At 37.4% G+C, this 13,685-nt stretch overlaps 1 pseudogene; it reads right to left on the bottom strand.

Moving 5' to 3' along the window:
- Positions 1–240: 240 nt before the first annotated feature.
- On the bottom strand, positions 241–6,723 carry LOC141831089 (E3 ubiquitin-protein ligase BRE1-like 1; annotated as a pseudogene).
- Positions 6,724–13,685: the final 6,962 nt, after the last annotated feature.

The raw sequence follows: 13,685 nt of genomic DNA, 5'->3' as shown, positions 1-13,685 counted from the left end.
TACTAATTTATCCAAAATATGGGCACAACAGCAGCAGATTTATACAATAAGATCCATTGGTGCACTTTGAACATGCCCATGCCATCTCAACCAATTTTCACTCATTTTATCTATTAACGCTACTTTTTTTTGGAGTTACATTAGCATGTATTCTTGCCAGAATATATTATTAAACCACGTGTAAGAAAGCAGGATATTAAGACAATCAAACTAGGAAATAGATTTAGATTGCCGGACATCTCAAGTGTAAAGGAAGAAAAACCTGGAGTCAGTGGATTCACGTCTATACATCTCTATGAAAAGTTTCAACTCGTGATTATTATCTCTCAAATCTTGAACCTGTATCAGACATAAACAAGAAATAATTAACCATGCAAATTTAGTAAGTAAATACAATTACAAAGAAAAAGATCAAATCTCTAAATTCTTGCATGATTGGATGGATCAGGAATAATAAGACAACTAATCATGAAGAAATAGACTATTCAAGAAAAGCATCAGAAGTAAGTCTCTTAGATTGCACTTGAATGATGCACATATACATTCAAAAAATTATAAGGAACATAGCATACATAATTATCCAAAAATGTATACAAGCACTTGGATTGAGTGTGACTTTATTAACCCTTCAAACCTTTTCTGATCCATCATCTTTCTATACAGATTTTGATTTAATTCTGTGTTGACTATTGCAATTTAGTAACTACAATTAAGAAAGTTCCAACTGGTGTGAAATAAAATATGTTATGTTATTTTTTTATTTCATGGAGATTGGTTGAAAGATTTACTTTAAGCCAAATTTTCTCATAGACCATGGTACTCAAACTTATCCCACAGTTTTTTAATACTGTATTTAGGAGGGGAAAACAAACTGGTGTATTAGTAACCTAACATCATTCTTTTCTTAACAAAAATTACAGTTAATTTCTTCTTTTGTTAGGTGATCCTCATTTTACTAATTACCCTCAAATATTAAGTATAGACATCTCCCATTCCCTCTCACATTTTCCAGTTAGTATCAAAATCAAAAAGAGATTAGGCAGAGTCACAGATCCAGTTCATCAATTCTATCAAGAGCTCATAAAAGTAACAAAATTAGATTCAAACCAATACTAATCTTACAGTTGTATGCAGCTGCTTAATTTCAGAAAGTTGATGAGAAGATGTACTGAATAAAATTTTAATCTCGTTCACCTGCAATGAATAACATATCCTTCATGATAATTTGATAAATATGCAAAAAAAAAAAATGAAGGTATTGACATTGATAAGTTGTTACCTTCCTATGCAACAAACTAGAAAGAGATTGCACTTCTGCTCTAAGAGAATGCAGAGCTACAGTAGCTTCCTTTTTTTGATCAATTTCACTTTGCATGATCTCCATGCTTTTAGGCAGTGATGCAACAAGTGCCTTGAATTCTTGAATTATCTCCTTCCTACCTGGGAATAACAAACCATATGATGTTCTTTCATACCTAAAATGAATTAAGATTGAGCAACTGGACCAAATACTTGATTCTCTCGTGGCTGCTTCAAGTTTGGTCTCTAACATAACCCTTTCATCAGCCAATTTCTGCAGAATCTGCTCTAGTTCAGCAATTCTTGACTCAGAAAGGAAAGAGATTGTCCTACCAACCCGCATATCAGTTAGTTTCTTTAGAATCTCAATTTTTTCTTCATGCAGTCTCTTTATGTCCTCTAACCGGCTTGAAACCAGACCCTGATAAAAATTCCAGAACAAATGAAACAATCAACCTGTCGAGCAATATGCAGATAAGAAAACCAAAGGTCGATATCTACCATCAATTCTTTGAGGGAAGATTCCATATGTTGCATATCCTTTTCAGCATCCTTCACCTTATCTCCAGCAACTTGTTTGTTTCCAAAATTAGAGAAAAGGAAATATGAATTTTGTGTTGTGCCTTTATGCAACTTCAGCTTTGATATTCTACAATTGCTTTCTTCCAACTCCACAACTGTACTGGCCAACTCCTCTTCATAAAGGTTTCAATAAGGAACATGTCAACATCAAAAGAGTAAGGGCATGAAGTACAGATGCATACATTTGTCACATTCATCCATAGAGACACAAGTCACATAGGACTGGTTGTAAGTTCATAGAGGTATCACAGGCAAATTCAACATGAGAAATCCTTTTCCTAGAATTCAAATTCTAAGATGCAAAAAAATTCGGAAGGAACTTCAACACTTTCTAGAAGGGTACCTGCTAGTCATTTGCATTCAGCCTTATTTTTCAAATCTATATCTTGGTGGTTTAGGAGATCATCTGTCACCAATCTATGTTTTAAATGAAGATCACCTACAGCCATGAGAAAGTTCCTGACCTCTACCTCAAGGTCTTGAATAACCTTCAGCAATTTCCTGCTGGGTTCTGCGACAAACCAAAAAAAGTATTGAAAGAGAAATACATCAAGCACAGCTCTGAAGCTCAATCAGAAATACAAAATCACCAAAACACTGAATGGAAGAGGTTGATACCATCTTCAGGTAGAGTTGCAAGGAAAGCAGTCGAAAACACTTCATTTGCATGCCACACATCATTGAGCAAGCTTATAAGATTCTTCAAGATGCTTTTGGTCGTCAAAGCTTCTGTTTGACTATCATCTTGGTTAGATGTAGGAGATGCATCCTCCGAACATTCAATTGCACCTGTTTCCAGGAGTCTCCTCAAGAAATCCTCCTCTATGGAGAAGGATGCTCCACCTGATAATAATATATTATGAAAAGTTTTTAAAAACTTAGAACTTGATTAATAAATAGAGGAAAAGCTGGCATTTGAAAAAAAATTTCTCCGCTGAAACCAAAAAGAAAATTTCTACCTAGATTTGTAGCACATTCACAATTTTTTTCATTCAGATAACTGCCTAAATCGTGGACAAGAACTCCCAAATAAAACCATATTCCACCCTAAGATGTACTTACAATTTGAAATCTATATTGAATGATTATACCTTGCCTAACTCACAAAATGAAGCAGCAGAACAAATCAATAAACTAACCAAGACACTTCAGCAGAGTTTCTTTTGAACAGATATCAACCAAACATAGAATAATCAAAGAGGGAGTTCCACAGGCCAACTATCACAGGAAAGATGCCTAGTCACCAACCGATTCATGTAGCCCAACTCACATAGTTGGGACGGCTAGATGATGATGACGCGAACAACTAGCAACAAGAAACCCTAGGCAGCAGCTCCGCGCTCACATACATACACCTCGCTCTCTATCTCTTCAATTCCCAGCAGAATCAAGCAAGTAACAGACAGCGCAAGAGGACCTTCCTCGACCAAAACTATCAGATCGAACCCGAACTGACGGATTGCACAACCATCAAACAAAGGGGGGGTGCGGAAATAAGCAGGGAAACGAACTAGGGCAAAAAGAAGGAACCGGAGCATGAGGAGGTCACCGTGAGGAGAACGGGCCTGGAGGAGCACCGCCCTAGAGGGGAGCACGGGCCTGGAGGAGCACCGGATGCGGCTTCCGTTCTATCTTCGTCTTCGCCTCTTCACAGCGGCGCGAAGAGGAGCTAGAGGTGCGAAAGGGGCGGGAGAAGCGGAGAGGCACGAAAGGGGGGGCGGGAGAAGAGTAGCTACTAGCTAGAGGTGCGAGAGGGGGCGGGAGAGGCACGAAAATGCGGTGCGGGGGAGAAGACGAGCTAGAGGTGCGAGAGCGGGAGAGGGACGAAAATGGTGCGGGAGAGAAGAGGGAGGCGTACGAAGGAAATCGCGGACTCGCCCGATAAAAAATCCTGGATATAAACCATCAACGACAACACTAAACGACAATACTTTTAAAAGCGTTGTCTTTGGCAAAAAACCCGCTAAAAGACAACGTTTTCGACAACGCTTTTGTAAAGTGTTGTGGTTGACCCAAAATAAACGCTAATAGACAACGCTTTCTGAACAAACGTTGTCTTTTGATTTCAAAAGACAACGCTTTTGACTAAAAACGTTGTAAATTGAAATACCACAACGCTTTTGCTAAAAACCGTTGTCTTTGGGGCGTTGTCTATTAACATTTTTCTAGTAGTGAAAACCCAAACTTGAGAGTCAGAGTGACTTACCGAGACCCATTCTTGGAGTCATTCTAACTCTCTTTCTTGAGTATTTTTTTTGTTTCTTCATCTTTCTCGACATCTATTTTCGAGAAGCATTCACATCAGTAATTCTTGAAGCAGTGGTTTAATCATCCATAGTGTATTGGCCGAAACAAGAGTATTGCTAATCCTTTTCCTCGGAGGTAAACAAGTTGTCCCAGACCTTCCTCAGATTCAAGAAGCTCAGGACGACACCATAGCTCGTCAGGTTGGATAGCTCAATAAAGTCATTGAGCGAGATATCTTAATAATAGTTTAGCATAGTCCAATTAGTCAGATTTCGTGTACTTTTCTACTTTTACTAAACTAATTAGGAAGACTTGTGATACGAAGAAAGTCTATACCTGCCACGTGGCCCGCAAGATTCAAAATGATGTTGAGCTATTAGTCAAAATCATGAAGGATTAGACAAATCTTGAAGGATAGCCAGTTGGCAACCTCAGCCTCAAGTCCGTGGGCCCCAACCTCGGCCTCAAGCCTTAGGTCTTGATCTCGACCTCATGCTCAGGTCCCGACCTTGGCCTTTACTCGGGCTCAAGCACCGACTTCATCTCAGTCTTGGGCACCAACCTCTACTTGATCTTGGGCCCGGACTTTGGCCTCAAGTCTTGGGTCCTGATCTCAACCTCTACTTGGTCTCATGCGCTGACTTCAACTTAGTCTCAAGTGTCGACCTCTACTCGATCTCGGGCCTTGACCTTGGCTTCAAGACTCAAGTTTCGACCTGGGCCTTTACTTGATCTTGAGTGCCAACCTCATCTCAGCCTCGGGCCTCTCTTCGTCCAGTTCCAAGTTGAACCCATAAGGTCAGTTCACCCGCAAGATCACGAAACTCTAAGATTATTTTTCTCAAAAAGCAAGGAGAATATCTCAGAAAATATGGACAATGGGAGTGTGTATATCAGAACACACTATAAATGGTAATGCATTTCTCGAAACAAACCATAAATAGATGCTTAATTATCTCAACCTCTACTCGTTCTCATGCGTCAATTTCATCTCAGTATCGAGCGTCGACCTCTACTAGATCTTGGGTCTCGACCTTGACTTCAAGACTCAAGTATCGACCTGGGCCTTTACTTGATCTCAGGCATCAACCTCATCTTAGCATCGGGTCTCTCTTTATATGGTTTCATATTGAGCCCATAAGGTCGGTTCGCCCGCAAGACCATGAAACCCTAAGATTATTTCTTTCATAAAGAAAGGAAAATATCTCAGAAGACATGAACAATGAGAGCGCGTATATCAAAATATACTATAAATGGTAACCAATATATCAGAACAAACCATAAACAGATGCTTATGTTTCGGAGAATGGACATATTGATTACTCTATAAAAGACTGCATATACTAATGACACAAGTATGTATACATAAACCTCTAATTTTTCTCAAGTTTTTAATCTTCTTTCTTTCGTAAAATCTTAACTTGAGCGTCGAAGTGATTTGTCAGAATCCATCGTGTCGTTCTAACCCTCTTTTTAAAGTGCTTTTTAAGTATTTTCGTCCTCTCTTGCAACAACCTCCGAAGAGTATATAAGTCAGTCTGTCCGTTGATCAGTGATTTGATCATTCATAGTATTTAACTGAAACAGTCAAGAAAAATATATCTCACAACATTGGCATCATTACCTTATATAAGAGAAGAGTGATGAAAAATTATCATATTTTTCCCCCAAAAGAAGATGCATCTCTTTCATTTATACTAAAGGGCACATCCCTTTGTAATTATTGTAATTGTTTCATAATAATTGTTGCATAACTATAAAATTTAAGGCTTTCGTAAAGACTCTCACATATTCAAGCTCGAGTTTTATTCGGACGCTCAGACATTCGAAAGTGCAACCCATAAGGGTTCTCAAGTTTAATCCATTCGGATACGCAGGCATTTGAGAGTGCAATCTACTTAGATGCTCGAAATGTAACCCATTCTGATTCTTGTGCATTTGAGGACGCAATCCACTCAGATTCAGAAGCGCAATTTATTCCCATTAGGATGCTTGCGCATTTGACAGCGCAACCAACTAAAACTTGGTAGCTCGCTCTTAAGGTGACACGATATGATGATATAGGCAGCTTGAAATTGAGCCCTATAGATGCTTCCTACTGATCTAGGACGGGCTAGACAGCGATACGGTACGGACTCGATATCGACGGTACCAAGCAGTTTGTCTCTCGCAACGATTTTTTATTGCTATAAAATTACATATCGGATCATCAACAAATACACTAATTCATATAAATATTTACAAATATCAGAAAAGAAAAAATATTAATATATTAAAATTGTGACATTAGTCTTTCATATTCTTCGTTATGGCTTTCTCATTTTCTTTAAATGAAGAGACAGGCCTGGTCAAAATTATTTAAGTCTACCAGTTCGCACAAATCAATACCCATCACATCAACAGTTGCAAAAGTACTACACCCACAGTTATAGATCACAATCTACTGGGAGAGAAGCTGGGACCCAGTGGAGTTGATACCGCGAGTTCAGGAGACGGGGCCTGTTCTCTGGGGTCGGAGGGCGACATTGATTTCGATCGAAAGCGGATAAGATCGAAGGGGATAGAAACCCACCCAACCCCCGAAGCATCTCCCATGCTCACTCCTCAAAACTGTCCGATTTCCGGTTTCCTTCTCGTCCCAGCCTGCGGATGCCAAAACCACAAATAAATCATGGCGGTCTTCTCGATCAATCCATCAAGGCCTTTCGCCATCGGTCTTCCCTAGCGAGGAATTAGGGATCTGCCTGGGGGAAATCGGAGGCGAAGGAGAAGAAGAAGAAGAAGATGATACTGCTGTCGGTTGTGGCGGAGCTGCTCGAGGAGTACACGGCTCTGGTTGCTCGGGCGCTGGAGCAGCTGATCCGAGGCGCCCCCTTTCCCCGCCGAGTCCGCTTCCTCATCCTCCGAAGGCTCCCCTTCGCCCCGCCGCCGCCGCTCGCGCTTCGGGCGCGCTCCCCTGCTCCTGTCACCGCCAGAGGTTAGGGCGCTCTCTCTCGACCTCGCTCTGGCTTGCTCGGCGGCGATCTGGATGTTGTAAATAGGAATAACTTTCTCTAGGTTGCTTGTGGTTGACGGGATGTGAATCTCTTCTCCTGTTCTATCATTTTCTGCTTCCTTTTGAGGGATCGACTTGGCTGTTGGGATTTCCAAGAACTGTTATTTTCATGTCCTCGGCTTTATTATTCTATCAAATCCCTTATATTATTATTTTCGATACTATATTGGATAAAATTAGTAGAAGGAGTACTTCAAATAATACGATTATATACTAGAAAAGTTCATGAATACGAATGATAATGAGTATTTTTCAACCTCAATATTAGATAAAGTCATATAGTCTATAATAAATAATTCAACTAAAAGTTCGTATGATTAAAATAATAAATTTAAATTAGCTATGAGTTATGACCACCTAAAGAGTATAATATAATTTTAAAAACTTTTTATTTTTATTCTTTAACTACGCACGAACTTTTTAAAATACATAATCCATGGCGCGGATTCCAAAAATTAAAAAATAATAATAAATTGGGCGGATCTCGTATACTACCTTTGATAATATTGATTATCTATTTTATCAATTATCAATTTTATTTAATTTAAGTTAAAAATCGATTTTTTTATTACCGCTGCATCAATAAAATCTGATTGAATGCGTTATAAATTTAAAATGTGATTAATTTGGTAGTTTAAATTTTTTACGATTTTAATTAATAAATTTTTTTTCATCATTATTTTTTAATTTTAAATTAAATTAATTAAAATATTCAACGAAATTTTATTGAAATTTAATTAATTAATTTAATAAATTTTATTTATAAATTTAAAAGAGATAATTTAAAAATGATTTTATTAAAAAATATATAAATTTATTTTAAATTTTAAAAAAATTATAAATAAATTATATTTATTTTTTATATATTATTATTTTATTATTATTATTATTATTATTATTATTATTAATTTATTTTATTTTAAAAATAAATTAAATCAAAAATATAATAAATATTAAATTAATTATATTTTATTTTTTAATAAATAAATTAAATCAAATAATATTATATTATGTAATATGTTATATTCCATACCTTTAGATTACGCAGGATAGCTAAATCAAATATGTTCTTCGAATGCACATTCCTCTTGAAAAATTTATATGGGATAAATCGAGCCAAAATTTATATTATTTTAATTTATTTAATGAGATAATTAAATCAAATCAAATTTAAAATGAATTAAATTATTAAAATAGATGTTTGTTTGACTTAGTTTCTTTTTTATCAATTTAAATTTAATTTATTTAATTATTATTATATTAATAAATTTAATATTATAAATTTATTTTTTTATTTTAAAAAAAATTATTTAAAAATTTTATTAATAAATATAATTATAAATTTTATTTATGAATATTATTTATAAATATTTTACTTATTAATATTAATAAGTTGAATATTTTCTTGTTAAAATAGGATTCAACTTTATTTATTTATTTATTTAAATATATATATAGAAAATTTGATTTTATAATCCTATACACAATTAGCATTTCTACTATTTATTGATTTTCCAATGAATAGATACTAAAAATAAAGTTATGAATAAAATTAGAGATTGATTTAAGCGGCTCAATTGTTGATGTGCTCGATGGTATCAACCCCAATGCAACTAGAGTATACATTCTTTTGTAGCAAAAGATCGAATCCGCTACTCCAATAGCCCTACACAGTCAATCTTACAACTATCTATAAAGAGGTAAATCGAGAAACTATAACTAGAATACACATTCTTGCTTTGCATCTATGCACTTCAATTCATGAATTAATCATAAGAAGTATACTATTCCTGTTTGAGATCGTCTCCGGATGAATCACCGGACACCTAACTTCTACGTTGATGAGTTGCACGGATCCCACGAATAGTTGGAAAGGACGATATCCTTGTAAAACTTCAAAGAGGAAAGAGAAGGGATTAGAATGGAGGTCAGAAGTGTCTTGGCTCAACTACTTCGACATCCAAGTCAGTCTGTCGATCGGAGATGAAGAAGAAAAAGAAGAATGGAAGGTGGGAGGCAACAAATTGTTAGGATTGTTCTGGAACAATGCACGTGTTTACATGTTTCACAAACATAATAATTAAACTTAATTATTACAATACTCGCAACACACGCAGACATGATACAACATGTATATGACATAACTGAAAATTTAAAAATTTAAAAATAATAAATATTCTATGTGTATCTGGCGTATGACGCTTAGTGAGATTGGGATTGACATCAATCGAGTGGTCCTTGTTGAATTTCTACCTCTACTGGTGATCCACACCAAGTTCTCGTGTAAATGACTTCTTGAGTCATGAGTCGCATCACCGTCTTCAATACTAGTCGACAATCGACAATGGTCAATACGAGCGAAAAACCCTAATAACCAAAACCAAGCAACAATATTTGTCATGATAGATTTTCTGAGTTTTCTGACTATCACCGGTAATTGTATTCTCAGTGTAGTTTACGGTGGTCAACATTTGACCACCAACTTGGGGCAAGTGGTCGGAACTTTTCCGACAAAATGGAATTATTTGTAGTGACTTCACAAGCTAGGTGGCGATCAATCAGCTTTAGCAATGCCAAACAATCGAAGTGCAAGCTCCGGCAGCGGTTTAAGGTCGTGGTCGTGGATGGCAATATCCGGGAGAAGCTTCAAAACTTCCGACAAATCCCTATCTCGCAGGAAGCAGCAAGCAAGAGGTGGCGTGATTAGGGTTCTTTGATCGACGACAGAGAAAACCATTTTCTCGCGCGCCAACGAAGAAGATCGGTCGACCAAATTGCGATTTCAAAGAGGAAGTAGGGCAGCGTCGGAGAACTTCTCCCACGATCGGCTGCCATGACCAGAAGACCAAAATCGCAATTAGAGAAAGGAAGGCCGACGCTCGGGAGAGGAGGTGTGGCCATCATCTTTGTTTTGCGGTCAGCCATCGCTACCCAGGAGAAAAAGTGCCAGAGACCTTCTTTGCTCTGCCATCAGCTACCGCCGTCCGGGAGAGACGCAGGACCGAAGACCTTCTATGTTCTGCAGTCAGCCATCGCTGCCCGGGAGAGAAGCAGGATCGGAGACTCGCTGCGGTCAGCCATCGCCGACCAGGAGAAGTAGGGGCCGGAGATGCGCTGCTCTGTGGTCAGTGACGCTCGCGGGACCGCAGGCAGACCAGCGATGCTCGCGATCGAGAAGCCAGAGACCACAGGCAGGCCGGCGATGGGTCTTTGTTCTCGGCGGACAACGTGAACAGGGGCTAGGGCTTCACTCAGCGTCTTCCTCCAGCGGACAGCGCACCAGTTTAAATCATTCTCCTCGCGATTTCTTTGCATGAGGAGAACGGAGACTGTGTCGCTAGCAGACGTGGGCCACGCGATGGTCAGAGACGCCATCAACGACAAAACCGAATCAAATCCATTAGAAATCTATAAATAGATCTATATATAGAAGAGAGTTTCAACAAGATTTAGAAAACCTAAATGTTAGGTTTTTCTTATCCCTTCTCTTCTCCTCCAAGCCGCCACCCACCTCCTCTTCCTCCTTGCACTAGCACCACCTTTGGTGGTGTTGTCGCCGTCCAAGAGGGGCTAGCCACCGGCCAACCATCGATGTCTCTTCTTGCACCGGTCATCCACCTCTCAGAGTAGAGTGGCTGTTGGTCACAACTGGCAACACACCAAGGAGTCGTCGGTCAGCAGCTCCTTCCGATGGACAATAGGTGCTTCCAATGCGAGGTACTTCTTCTTTCACCCTCGGCTATTATTCTAGCGAGCAATTATTGTTTTCAGAACTCTGATGCCATTAGGTTTGCTACCCCTCATCGACAGCGAGCCATCTGACCTTCGAGTGGTGACTTAATTGCCTCCATTCAATTCAATTCATATTATTGGGTTGCTTTGAGTCATCGGATACTGAATCGAACCGTAAATTTTCTCTCGGATCGCTTTTTCTCTTTCCTTCAATTAGTATCAAAATAGAGACACGACACATGACTTAATGAAGTCATCTCGTGGAGATCATGGCGTGGATATGAGTAGAGGCAATCTTCTGAAGGTTGCTAGTTGATGTCATTTCCGCTTCGCGTCATCCAATAGGTATAATTTATTTATGTCATCTTTTCTATAATTATGTCTGCATGCATGTGTATCATCATGTAATTTTTGATGCGTGTGTTGTAATAGTATAGATTATTATGTTTTCACTACTTATTTAGTAAAATAAAATTTTAAAATGCGCATAGAGAAACCCAATATAAATGACTTAAACAAATCTATTTTAGCAAAAAAATATACTTATCGGTCGATTGGTTACTGATAGTAATCGATTAGTGGACTACAAACTGTAATTTTAATTTTTTTTAGTTTGAATATAAAAAATGCATAACTAATTACATGATTTTTGAAAAATTATAAAATTTCATACATACGTTACTTTTGTCAAACACTATCAGGGACAAATAATTATCCATGAAAATACATCTTATTTCAAAAAATGGTATAAAGTTGAAACTATTGAAAACTTTAATATTTCACTCTAACTTTTATCAACTTAATCAAATAAAAACTAAAGTTCATTTTGATACATCAAATTGCATCTTAAACTTAGTATATCATCCTAACATCTCACTTGTGTCTCAATACACACATAAGTTAATCTTATGATCTTGTGAGATGCAAAGTAGGTTTTCTCTAAACTAAGTGATCGTGCATCTCTATCTTTGCATTTTACATTTGACCATCCTATCTAGAATGTCAAATAATCTAATTGTTCTTAATTACAAGGAATTGAAATTATGCATGATAAATATGTATGACACATATATCTAATGCATACTTTCAAAATAAAATTATCATAACCTAACGATGCATGTATGACATGATATATATCAATATATTTGGCAAGATATAATATTAATGTATGTCATAATGTCATGGCATGTGATAAGGCACACAAACATGGTAGTTGTAATATAAAATAAAATTTTAAAATTTCCATCTAAGTTTCATTAACTAATCACTATGCCAAGTACATAATTAAATATAAGCAATTCTATCTCCCTCGAATGTGTCAAAACCTCAAACTTGATACACTTTTGAATTCTATCTTATTTTATCAATTTTGATCAATTTAAAAACTCAATTTTGATTGACAAACTATAGAAATCTTCCTAGATAATATTTAAATTTTTATTTTCAAGATATTATAATACCTTGAAAAACTCCTAAAATGTCATATTTACTATGGTTGAGTTAACTACCATTTCAATTAAAGTTGACATACCCTATATCCATCTAGTGTGAAGATATCACACTCTTAGGAATTCAATACCTATTGGAGCTTTGAGTGTACTATATACTCACTAGGGATAACTTCCCTATGTCTTTTTAATGACTTTCCTAGGTTTCTTAGAAGTCTTAGTCATTATTGTTGTTGGTGCAAGATGCACTAAGATCTTGCCTAGTATAAATACACCTAGGTCTGGTTAGTCTTTGACCAAGAGTTGATCCAAACAGGAATTGATGTTTGGATGTGTGGAAGTGAGTGAGAAAGATCTAGTTTCTAATACTTTCTTAATGACTTTCCTAGGCTTCTGAGAAGCCTTAGTCATGCTAGTCTTCTCAAGGTCAATACTAGGGATAACCTCCCTTGTAACCTTGACTTATCTAGATGTAGGGTTAGATTCATAACTATATGAAACTTATTATAAGATAACACATTCTCCTTGGCTTTAGACTTGTGATCCAAATCTTTCATGTCCTTGAATGGTTCTTGCCTACATAACGCTATAATTTTTTTTGTACCTTTAACCTCATTTATTTTCTCTAGGATCTTCTTTAATTATCAAATAGTAGCCTCAAGACTTGATTTTCTTTATCCAAATAATTAATTCTAGAATTTTTATGATTTTTCTGGATATTTCTTTTTCTAGACATATGTTTAATTTCCTTAAGATTCTCGTTAGAGTATTCACTACCGGTGATTTACCTCCCGGAGGTGGCCGACCTAGAGGTGTATTCAGACCCAGGTTATCCCGAAACTCCCACTCATGGAGTTGAGCGCCCGTATGTTGGCGTCTTATAATAAGGTAACTTCTTCAGTTTTAGCTTCATGTCGTGTCGGCTTTCTTACATATCGGTGTTTTTCAGTTTTCTTTGGAATTCCAAGCTGTACATAATAGTCTCGGAGGAGTAAAGGATGCTGCTGCAGAAGAGGTCAAGCTAGCCAACGAGAAACAACTCTCGGCCGAGGCAGCCCGGGATAAGACATTGGCTGAGTTTGAACTATACCGCAAACAATCAGAGGGTTACTTGGGCAGAGTCGATGAACTCGAGAAGGAGTTAGCCCATCAGAATGGTCTGGTTACGTCGGCCGGCTTAGAAGCTAAGGAAGCTCGCTCTCAGGTAGAGGAATGTCGGTCGGCCAGGGAGAAGGAGAGGCTAGAGGCTGCCCAGGAGAAGGAGCGTCTCACTCAGCTTCCTGAACACAGCCCAAAAGCGGGAAGTTGCCCTAACTGCTGAC

Source organism: Curcuma longa, chromosome 6 (genome assembly GCF_044706935.1).
Source record: "Curcuma longa cultivar G26 ecotype Majalengka, Jawa Barat chromosome 6, ITB_CL_G26_1.1, whole genome shotgun sequence".
NCBI lineage: Eukaryota > Viridiplantae > Streptophyta > Magnoliopsida > Zingiberales > Zingiberaceae > Curcuma > Curcuma longa.
The sequence above is the reverse complement of the archived record's forward strand: the minus strand, read 5'-3'. Positions and strand labels throughout refer to the sequence as shown.